The sequence below is a fragment of the Coffea arabica genome, chromosome 4e (assembly GCF_036785885.1).
Source record: "Coffea arabica cultivar ET-39 chromosome 4e, Coffea Arabica ET-39 HiFi, whole genome shotgun sequence".
NCBI lineage: Eukaryota > Viridiplantae > Streptophyta > Magnoliopsida > Gentianales > Rubiaceae > Coffea > Coffea arabica.
Window position 1 is genome coordinate 35935275 of NC_092317.1, and position 12854 is coordinate 35948128.

The following is a 12854-nucleotide window of genomic DNA, read 5'->3' on the forward strand; positions in this document are numbered from 1 at the left end:
TACTAGTTTTAATCTTAAGTGGATTGTCGAATTATTTCGAGAAAATAAACTATTTATATACTAGAGAATCTTTTATATTTATAAACCTAGAACTTGAATAGAAAACTTATAGTTCTTAAAACTTGGTTTTCTAGGATTTAGCGAGGACGCGGATTTTGATTCCCAGATTGACTTGTGACTTCACTCTTGGTGAGTGTCCCTGCTTGTTCTATGCTTACTTGGTTAAAGCGCTTTCTTGACTTGATATGTGATATCTGGAAAAAAAAATGGTTTCTGATCCATCGAAATGAGCAGTGTGTACTTTATCACACTAGCCGTTCGAGTGGTGACTTGCTTGAAATGTTTTCAGGAATACTTGCTTGCACTTATTAATCACTAGGCAGGGGAGTGTACTACACCTTAAGGGTGGAAAGGACTCTTACCCTGACCTGGTAATCTCTTGTTGGACGTAACGTCGTTGGATGAATTCCTCGACCAGTCCCTAAGGTATACTCGAGTATTACCACTTTCGTGCTTGGCGTGCGGGCCCGGTACAGGGGTATGATTGGTGGTCGGAGTTAAGAAAAATAAAAGATCTACACGGACCTTAGGTAGTGAAAGTTGACGGAGGGTCGACTACGGAAAATTTTGATCAATCTCGTGGAGAAATGGCTCCTGAGAGCCCCTGTATCCTATCTTGTGCTGTTAAACGCTTCCCTAATTGTTTACTTTAATTGAAGTTAATACTCGCTGTTTGTTTTATGTGATTGCATGTTTTGGGGCACCACTGAGCTTTAGCTTACCCCACGTTATTTGTTTCCTTGACAGGTTCTGGCATGTGAGAAAGATCTGAAATCTACTTTACTTGTTATGAATGTAATTCGAATTAAACAGTGTAGCTTTGTTTTGGGTTGCCACTTGAAGCTGGAAAAGTGCAAATCCTGGTTTTGTTATTTGGCTTGTATGAATTTGTTAAATGGAAATGTTTGACTTTATTTCCGTGGTTTGTAATGCGTAAGGTATTTAAGAATTGACGAGTCGCTATCTAAAAAAAAAATGATGTTATCACTGAAGTTAATGTGGTCTTGGTTATTGGTCTATTTTGGAGGATCAATACTGTAATAGTTTAGGCTATACTTCGGAGGCATTTGGGCTAGTTTTCTTGCGTGAGTCCTGGCGAGAGCTAGGCAGACGGCCCGCCAACCCTCTGGTTCGCCTTAGGGGGAAGTGGGGTCGCCACAGGTTTGTCCTCTTGAACTCTCTCAAGTCCTGTGGTCACATACTATAATAAAAGACTAGCAATACAAAGCCAAAATATATAAAGAAATTGAGGTTCCAAAATTTTATTTAGAACATGCATCAATTTATAATTTTTATACCCGTATAACTTATCAAAATATAATATTTGCTTGTTCCAATCAAGGAGTAAACCTCATGTACTTACTAATCAACGTTGCAAAATTCATTTAGAGCACAAGAGTATCACTTATAGTCAAACGTTTTGAAAAATTAGAAAAGACGTTCAAAATACAAAGTTGGAAATTGTCAGACCTAAATTGATTTGAAGAAACTCATTTCCTTTCATTTAACCCTCAATTCCACTCAAAAAATCAAGCTCCAAATGGTGTAACAACTCTAATTTAAAGTTGGAAATGAAAGTAAGAATGGTTCTAGGATAACAGAATTTTTTCAGTTTTGCGCGATACTATTTGAAAAATCATATCTCAAGTTTCTTAAGTCCAAAATTTATAAACTTTATACCGTCATAAAATAGACTCAAAGGGTTACAAATTCTCCACAAGACACCATTGTAAGATTCTATCCACAAGTCAGTCAAATTCCAACCTAAAGTTGCTGCTTCATCCAGTAGAAAGACAGAATAGGTATGCAAATTCAGTCAATTTTTGAAAATCACAGATATTCATAGGAATTGAGAAAAATTATGAAATTTTCACAGTTGAAAGTATCCTAAATGTAGTTTCAAACTCAACAAACGAAACTCAATTCTGGATTTTCTACATCAAGATATAATAGATTTCCTAAGACTGCTCAAGGTTCCCTGCGGACAAATTTTTAGCAGCACTTCCTTTGTGTTTACCAATTTTTTTCCAGCCAATTCAAGGCTTCATTCTCACCACAAAACAGCCTCAAATCAAGCATATACATACCAGGCCAACAACTCATTAAATCAAGCATATATATAGCATATAACCTCACCTACTCAAGCTAGAAAATGAAACACTAAGTTGAAATTCATAATCACAAGCTGGAATTTTCTTTAGACAAGTCAAACTAGCATATAAAAACTAGATTTTTCACATAGCTATCAAACCATGGCCAACCCTTAAGCATCATATATAGGCAGAAATGTCACCATAAAAACTGAAAATTTCCAAATCACTACTTCAATCCATGGAATTTCTCATAAATCTACCAAAATTGCAACCCTAAACCACTAGTTTGCATATATTTGAAGTAGAGGAAAGTTTCTTGTCATAAATATCTTAAACACTATGCAAAGAGGCTGCCAAGGCCTTTCTCTTCCCAAATCACTCCACCAAAACCCTTAAAATTCCTTAGTGATCAACTTTTGTGGAGGAGTTTGCAAGATTATCAATTGAAACTCAAGATTCAAGCTAGAAATTGAGGTTGAAGATGAAGCTTATTTCCTCTCTTTTTCCTCTCCATATGGCCGGCCAAAGCTAAGAGAAATGGGAAGAAATTTGGTCAAAATTTGGTTCAGTAAAGGTTAAGAAAAGTCCAAGTCAAAGTCAAGGTCTAACGCTTCAGTGACAATTGGCATCCAAGGGTTAATCCTCATCCTTTTGTCTTCTAATCACTAAAATATCTAGCCAATCTCTAATTATCTCTTAGCACCTTATAAAATAATATCCATTTGTACAAAACTCCTTCTAATCTTCAAAATTTATCACACGCACTGTATTAACGGGTCCCACGTCCATAATGTAATTCAAACTTAACATGAACTAACTGATACCAAGAAAATGATTTAAAAGCTTGACTCACTTATAAAAATATCTAGGAAATTAAGGTAATAAAGTAAAGTAAAGAAAATGTGTTCAAAGAAATAAAATAAAATATAAGATAATTTTCTGGGTCCTCACAGGGTACGGGAGCTTCGAAAAAAAATTAACAACAATTTTTCTTTATCAACAATAAATAATGTTGAAAGTTCTCCTTTTCGAAAAAAAAAGACATATCCAATTGATGATAATGTTCGAAATGTGACATGTCCATATAATCAAAAGGGAATAACTATATTGGAAGGAGAAACTAAAAAGTGCTTTAAATTTTTCAATATAACAAATATTTTGGGACATTTAAAATGAAAAGTATGACACTTTCAATGGGAGGAGAAAATAGATTAGTTTAGAAAAATCCAGATGTTTGTGGCGGTCATTGAACCAGAAATATCAATCATTTATAATTAATGGATTAGTCCGTCGAATAGTGATGCCAGTGGCGCCTAGTTCTCTTCGGCTTGAAGGGAAATTGTAGTTTAAGTTAAGGTAGAAAACATATTGTACGTATGTGCAAAGTTTTAAAGTTCTCAATTTTAATACTTTTAAAAAAATTGATTTGATTGTAATTTATATAGAAATTCTTATCTCAACTTCTCAATGAAATCTGAATTAGATGAAGCAGAAGAGGAACTCTTAGGTAAGTACAAAAAAGATATAGTTCAACCGATCAATATTATATTGATCCCTTTAATGTAAACACTAATTAGGCAAAAATTTTAGGCAATTGTTACTTTTACACTTAGAATCTTTTTGGAGGATTTTTTTTCATTTTTACCAATCTTTCATGTCTCTAAAAAACTAACAAAATGGAATAATGAAATACATATCTTGGGTATTAAAAAAATATAAAGCATAAATGACAAGAAAAAAATATGACTATTTTATTGATTTCTTACCATTGAATCCACAATAATATTTAGTTGATATACCATTGATGTGCTACATTCTAATTTACTGAATTTGAGCCATTTAAACTTACACACCATTTAAATTTTTGGCCATCGTTTTGCATTATTTTCTTTTTTGTGTAAATAAAAAATAGTAATTCATTAATACTATGAATAACACAACATGGAACTAAACTAAAGTAGCTGCCTATGCAAACCCCACAAAAAAAAGGGCGAGAAAATTTTGTGTCCATTTTAGTCCTTAACATTTTTACCTAAAACACTTTCATCCCTTAACTTGTTTATGAACCAATTTAATTCCTCAGCTTAAATTCTGTGGCCAATTAGGTCCTTTTGCAGTGGTGCCACCAAAACTTTGCCTTGAAACCAAAAACAAAAAAAATCACTGGCCACATGAGGGTATATTTGGAACTTTAGGCAAGGCAATGTATTAAAAGTTAAAACCTAAGCATAGTTGCAGTGCCACATGTCAACGTCTTCGTCAGTGAACTGATCGGAGAGTATCTGCACTCTCGGATGTTGCGCCCCATTTTTGAATAAAAAATAACGTGTTTATAAAAATGAATTTGATTTAATTTTTGATTGAAAAATGAGTTTTTGTTTTTAGAAAAATGAATAAAGAAATGGGCCTAAATGGGACTAAAAAGTGCGACGATTTTGACCCAAAAATAATAGTTGTCGCGCCCCATTTTTTATAAGAAAAATAAATGGTTTAAAAAGTGAATTTTTGATTTGAAAAATGAATTTTGATTTACAAAGAAAATAAAGAAAAATATGGGTCTAAATGGGACTTGAAAATGCGACGATTCGACCCAAAATAATAGTTTAAAAGAGTTTTGAATAAAAATTGGAGTCGCCACTTGGTATTGAGTTAAGGTGTACCAAGTCACCTAAAAAATAAATTTTTGAGTAAAATTATAGAAAACCCTTTTAAACGACTCCTAAGTCTACAAAAATCAGAGAAAGTGTTCGGGAGTCACATTTGATGAGAGGGAAGGCAAGGACGAGGTCCAAGGCACCCTCTCAACCTAGCCAAGGCTAGTTGCGCGATTTAGTCAAAGATTTTCTTATTTTAACCTAAAGATTTACCACATTTGAATGTACTATATGAATGCAAACCCTAGACCTAGGGGGGCATCGGGGGGCAAAATTTCTCTTCGGAGCTTGAATGGTGCCAATCACATTAATTGTGATGCCCAATAATGACTCTTTGGAGAGGTCATGAATAATGCAAAAATATGAGACTCTAAGAAAAGAAAAGGAATAAAATAATTATACAAATATACGTGTCTCAAAGGAGTGCATCATGTCGGGTACAGGGGACTAATGTGCGTGACTCAATTTTCCCTTTTAATAGAGGGAATACGAGCGTGCTAAGGCTAGAAAGCCAAACTCGTCCATATCCCATATTCAAGGGGCTATTCCCTAATCTAATCAAGCAAATGCACTACCCTAATCCTATTTCTAGAATGAAATGCAATTCTAATGTTATGTATCATACATAGGGGGGATATATATAGGGAAATTAGGGATAAGGGCTATATGTATAAGGGGTACATCATACAAAATGATAAAAGACCCTAGAAAGTAAAATATGCATGAGATGAAGTGATTTTGTCATACAAACATGATCTAACGCGCGAAGGGCTCCTAAAGGTCTAGCGTTGGACTAGCCCATATTTCTACTTTCTCACTAGCGTTGGACTAGTGAGAAATCGAACAAAGAAACCACAACTAGCGTTGGACTAGTGTGGTATCGAGAAATGGATCACAACTAGCGTTGGACTAGCGTGATAACGTCACACATTAATTATAATCTCATAAAAACATAGTAAAGCGAGTAAACACATAATACCACATAAACACATAACACATAATCACGATATCTAGATACAAACCCTAAGAAAGCGGTAACACATAGCACATAGACATGCAAAAACACACATAAGGCAAATAAAGCAAATAAAGCCCTAACTATTACATTCGGGGGGAAGCCTACTACAATCTAAAAGGGGAAATGAAAATAAATAAAATAAAATAAACCTAACTATTACAACTTGGCATTTAAATGCCTTTTAAATAACCAAAATGAAGCTAAAATAAATATACGAAATTAAGAAGACTAAAGCGAGTAAATAAATAAAATGAAAACATTCAAAAGGCATGCAATTAAACACATAAATCACATAAGTACACATAGGGTCAAATAAGGTAAAAATAAGGGATAGAGTGTACCTCCCTTGAGTTGGGGCTCTAATGGAGTGAAATTACTTATTTACCCTCCAAAAACAAAGAAAAGGTCAAGGCACCAATTAAATAGTAAAGTATAAACAAAGTCACCAAATCCCTCCCAATTGCGACTTAAATGAAATCAAATAATGCATAATTTCCAAGAAATGTAAATTATTGATCAAATTTCTAAAATGGAGAAACTACCAAGGACCCAATTGCAAACATTAACCAATCACTCAAGCCCAATTAACACATTTTGGGAAATTCACGGGTCAAAAGCAAAGAAGGGGTCAAGTAATGGTTCAAATTGCAATTACTTTAGGATCTAATTGCAAGAAATTACAACATTATTGGGCCCTTGTAGCATTGATAGAAGCTAAAGGGAGCAAAGTGCAATTTTTGAAAGCCATTCATGCAGGTTCATGCAACCCACGAGGAAATGAGCTTCTGCAACAACAAAGATGAAACTTGCTGCATTTTCGTTTCCTTCTCAGATTTCGGACCTAAATATGCAGCTTGGCTCGAAGATTTTTCAGACAACAATCATAGTTTGAAGCTAATCAAGACACATCACTTCAACATCCAAACAAGCAGCAAAAGACAATCATTTTTCTGAAGTTTTCATGCAAATGTTGCGAGGAAAACTACTGCAACAGAAAAGAAAGCTTGCTGCAATTTTCTCATTCCAACCGAGACTCACTGACGTGAAACAAATCAAACCAAAACAAACACAAATGCAATGACCTCAGGACCATGTTGTTAACATCAACCAAATGCCATTGTTTACCCCACGGAAATCAAACAGGGAGCTGAACATAAAAAAAACAGCGAAAGAAACTGAATTTGGAGCAACGAAGGTTTCAATCATTTGCAAACTCACAAGAACAAACCATGAATTCGTTCAACCCATTACCACTAAACTTCATCCCATTGTCATTAACATGATTATCAATCCTAGAGGATCCAATCAAAGTACCTGGACTAGAAATGTAGCTAAGAAAAGAAAAACGCAGCTTGCGGTAAATTGAAGTTGGGTTCCGTGAAAGTCATGATTTTTCCAAGCCAACCCCTCGAATTATTGGACATCCAACTAGCCTAAAGCCTTTTAAATGCATTTGAGTCAATCGGACGAATTCTTCAGGGCATCAGGAACCACAAAGGGATGAAATACAATCGCATTCACAAGGAAGGAACAAGAAACTAATCTGACGGAACTCAAATCTTCATCAAAAAATTGTGTTAAAGCAACAAGAAACAAAGCTATAATTACCTGCAAGAGTTAGTGTAGCAAAACAATTTGAAATATGTCTGGAAGATGCATGCAGATTCCAGAAACGAGGTTGAGAACGCCGCCGCAGGACTTCGGCGCTGATGAAGTCGTCACTTTGGCTCCAGATTTGGCTATCCTCCCGTGGTCTTTCCTTCAAGATCTTTGAACGAAAATCACTCCCCTCATGTTGTAGATGTTCCAGATTGCCTAAAATATCCAATAAGGAGCCGATTCTTTAGAGAAAATTGCCTCCAAAGGCAACAAAAAATCAGCCTGAATAGCAGATCTTCGGGAAAATGTTTTCTTCCCGCCGCCGCTCTTCTTTCCAGTTCAAAGCTGCGTTTTTTCTTTTCTCTCAACCCTCAGAACCTAGCTGCCTCTTCCAGATCTCTCCCTTGCGTTTTTCTTCTCTTCTCTGCAATCGCTCTCTGCTGCGATTTCAACCACAGAAACCCTCCGTCCCCTCGCTCTCTCCCTTTTCCAGATTTTCCAAGCCCTTTTCTTCCTACAGCCGGCCACCCCAGCTCTCTTTCAAAACCTAGCCTTTTCTTTCAGCCGTCATCCGACCCTAAGCTGCCTCTCTCACTTTTCACTCTTGTTCACGAAAGCTCTCTCCTTTCCCGTTGTTTCTTGCTCTCTTCACGATATCTCTCCTTCACTCTGGTTTTTCTTTTTGCTTTCTGTCTTGTTTTTTTCTGTTTTCTTTTCCCTCAGCCGGCAACCTCTTTTCCTTCTACTCTCCCTCTGCCCTCTATTTCAGCCGTCACTCATTCTTTTTGTCCAGCCGTTCTCTTATCCCCCCCCCCGATTCTTTCTTGGCTGTGGCTGTTTTTATAGGAACCTATGCCCCCTAAACCCTCACCTCAAAGGTGAGGATGAAGAGTTGGTTTTTACCAAAAACATGAGCCCTCCGATGACCATTGGGAGAAAGAAAAACCAGCCAAAAAAATCCCCGTGGAAAATCCTGATGACTGATATTTCTTCATGCTTCCGTAATGCTGCATGCGCGGCTTTTCTTTTCTTTTTTTTAATTTATTTATTTAATATGAAGACAAAAATAAATAATAAAATAAAATGAACTAGAACAAAATAAAATAAAAATAAAACAAAATAAAATAAAAACCCTAGAATTGAAACAAATAAAGCAAAAATTAAAAATTAATTAAACAAATAAAGTTAAAAATAAAAAATTTGGTGTCTACAATAGTTTAAAAAGGATTTTTAATAAAAAATAGGAGTCGCCACTTGGTATTGAGTTAAGGTGTACCAAGTCACCTAAAATAAATTTTTAAAGAAAAAGTAGAGAAAACCCTTTTTAAACGACTATTTTTGGGTCAAAATTGTCGCACTTTTTAGTCCCATTTAGGCCCATTTCTTTATTCATTTTTCTAAAAACAAAAACTCATTTTTCAATAAAAAATTAAATAAAAATTCATTTTTATAAACACGTTATTTTTTATTCAAAAATGAGGCGCGACAACTTGGCGACTCTACTGGGGACTTAGAGAGTCCGAACATTTGATTTAGTCAAATCTTTTCTTCTTTTAACCTTTTTATATATCACATTTGGAGGTTTTTAGGTTGCATTTTTCTTTTTTAGGGTTTTCTTACATCTAACACTCACAATCGTCTCGATATCCGTGTATGTGATGAATCAAGTGTTTTTATTTTTTATTTTTTGTCGAAACGATAGCATTTTTTTATATATATATATCACTTTAAACTTTGCAATTTTTGGACAAAGGTCCAAAGAAAAGGACAACCGTCCTACAAAAACCTTGGTGCCTATCACCTAAGAGTGGGGTTTACCCATTCTTCATCTATCCCATCAAGTGTTTTTATTTCATTCACTTATGTTTGTATATCGTGCTTGCATCTTAGGGGAGGGGATAGCCACCCTAGAACATTCACCTGCATTTAAGAGTATTCAATCCTTCCCTTTAATAGGGGCACTTCATACGTGCATACGTTTTACTTTTATAACTCCTCATTTCTTTTTACTTTTAGTGGTTAACACACCACTCCACCCGTTAGGATTAGGATCAATCCACTTGGACATATGGCCGTGGCACGACGTGCGCATAGCAATGTCCGAGGGATCACTCGAACAACCGACTCTTAGGCCTTGGTATTGATGACCCTCCGCCTGTGGTCTGAAGGTTTGGGGACCTGAAGCTTTGTCAAGTCTAGATGCATTAGTAAGTCCAACCTCATGCATTCATATTAGAAATCACCTAGGATAGAGTCGACCGTACCTAATTAAGAACACTAGGCATAAAGGGAGGGATTCCACCCCTCTTTCCTTGTTCCTCTTTCTTTTCACCTTCTGTATCATCTAATTGCTTAAGGTGTTATGTGTTATGTGTTGAACTAACATTTCCTTGTTTTCTCGTCTATTGCATTCACAAACATTAGAAAATAAGAGTTCTGGCGTGATACTCTTTTAGAACCTACCCTCTTAGATAAGCTATGGCATGTTTAGATTCCGATGTATTGCATTTGTAGGTTAATAATTGCACATCATTTTAGGCCCACCCTGGCACACAAAGGGTCCCTTTAGGTCATGTTTTCATTTTAAATTGCATATTTAATTGCTTTGATAAATTGGCATCATGCATAAACCTTAGGAGGGAATGTCGCATCGGGAATCCCACGATAGGAATAAACCACCTTATGTCTCGGATATGTAATCCAATAAGACTTGCACATTTATATTTCTTGTATCATCCAAAGGGGTAGTGCACGAGGTAAGGTAAGATCCCATCTTTTCCATGATAATCGAGCAACTTTTACATATTAGAATATAAGTCTTTAACAATCATCTTTTGGCCATTTTATTAGAATTGGTAAAAATCCCTGGCATAAAGGGCATTAAGTTGAAGAAATTCACAAACAATTCCTCATTGTTGAGATGGTAAATATATTGAGGCCAAATCTTGATTTTAGAAGGCTCATAGATTAATGCATCGCAATGAATTTTTTTGAAACTACCAATGGGTAGACAATTCAATCGATTTTTGAATAAGCCATCAATTCCATTCAATTCATTTGACCAATTTATTCATCAATTTCATTCGACCAATTTATTCATCAATTTCATTCAACCAATTTTATCAATTCATTCATTTTTAGGACAATCCACTCATTTTTTTTAATAAATCATTAACTCAATCCATTCATGTATTTTTAGGACAATCTAGTCAATTTTGAATAAAACACCAATTTCATTTCACCAGTTTACCCATTTTTAGGGTGATCTAGTCAATTTTGAATAAATCATCACTTTCATCCAATCCATTTGACCCGTTTATTTTCTTTTAGGGTTTCAATCTAAGGTTCACTGAATATACCAATCGAGACATTGCAAGAATAGACTCTTTCACACATCATTTTATGTGTTAATCAAAGGAATCAATCCATTTGGCCTTCGTTCTCATTTTGTGAGAACAGATGTCTCTTGCCACACCAATCAACCAAATTTTTCAAATTATTTTTCACTCGACTATCAATAAGTTGATCGGGTCCATCAGGTAATGTATAGTGCCTACTCTGAAGGATTGCATTTTCATGATAGACCAACCCTTGGCATAAAAGGGTCCCCCCAATAGGACATGCATCCGAATTACCTCAATATATACTAACTGGTGTCTTTTTCTTTTTCTTTCTTTTCTTACTCTGTCAACAGCTGGTCAAGAGAGGAATTTAAATAGGGTTTTCTAAAATGTCAAGAGTTTTTCAAATATAACTACAAGAAGAAGACCTATCGTCACACGATCTCGCAGCCGAGCTTTGAGAAACGTGTAAACATGAGTGCGCATTCAGAATCATCTGACAGGTCCACCACGGCACCTCCAGCAGACACTGCAAACCAACCACCTCCTCTATCTCATACCAAAGTAACCTTTGCACCGTCCTTGGCAAACATACCCTAAGAGACTTTCACTTACTCTGCATCTAGTTTTTCATATACTTACCCCCATAACATCCAAGTCAACCCGGCCAGCATTCAAATGCCTCAAACTTACCCAGACTCTCAAGTACCTCATCACACCACCTTTGAGGCATTTACCCCCAATGAGGAAATTTAAAAATTTTGAACTAGTGAGATCCCTCCCGAAGGGAATTTCGATAAAATTTGGGGAGTTGTCTTTGGTTAAAACCCATAAAAATTCATGTGTGTGTCTTTTGTTTAACCATGTTTTTGTAAATAGTTTTGAATCAAGTGGCTTTTGAAAACACGTCTTGTTTAACAAGTAACATGCTATTAAGTTTGGTCTTGAAATTCAATAAAATGTACAGTTTTATATATACTGTGTTACTTACGCATTCTTTTTAGATAGTCAAGAATAAAATCCTCTGACCCTTTGAATGTCTCTGTTCTGAAATTTGATGGTAGCAATTTCGATATCTCACGAATGTGAATTTGAATTTCAAAATGAGAGGAGTAGCGAGAAGACATCCGAAAATGTTTCAAAGAGGCCCGAATGATATAAAGAGAAATTCAAGCCGAATTGGGATCAAGATTAAGGAGATAAAAATCAGTGGTCACTTGACAAGAAGCAGCTAAATGCCATTTGTCATGGTCAGTGCTATCAAAAGAGAATAGCTCGTGCTTACAACAAGCAGGTCAAACCATGACTATTCAGACGAGGAGACAAAACGTTGAGGAGCTTTTATCGGTACAAAATGAGGCCAAAAGAAGAGTTTGCTTCAAATTGGCAAGGTTCTTATTGTCAAAAAGGTATTGCCTGGTGGAGCACTTATTCTCGCAGAAATGGATGGACAAGTTTTCCTTCAGCCGATCAATTCGGATATGTGTAAGAAATCCTTCATCTGATAAATGGAAATTTCCTTTCAGGGTTAATGCTAAGAATGGAATGAAAGTTAGGCCTTCTTCTTTTTCAATTAAATATTCTATCCCTAGTTATTCCTTTTGAACCTTCAGAATAAATCATTTCGTTTGACAACCCCTGAGGATCGCAAACCCCACACTGGGACAAATTTGAGTTGGAAAAAAAAGGAAAAGGAAAGAAAAGCCTCAAGAGGTGAAAAGTGTTAAAAGAACAAAAGAAAAAAAATTAATTAAAGAAAAGAACCTCAGTTGAGAATAAACTGCGACAATTTTAGTTTAATCCTAAGCAGGTTTAATATGAAGATGCGACCTCAGGTGATTTAAACACTTATAAAATCTGCCTTCAAGTCTTAACCTTTTCTTGACACCTCACCTGACCACATTACGAAAAACTGCAAGTCTTGACTTCCGTTCTTTACATCACCTCTTTCAGGAGATTTTCTAATCAAATGGCAAATGATGTCAAAACATCTTCACCCATTTTGCAAGAGAAGGATTGTTGCACTGATGCCATCATTTCTTAAAACATATTTCTGAGATTGATAAAGGCTATTGACAAGATTGGTTCA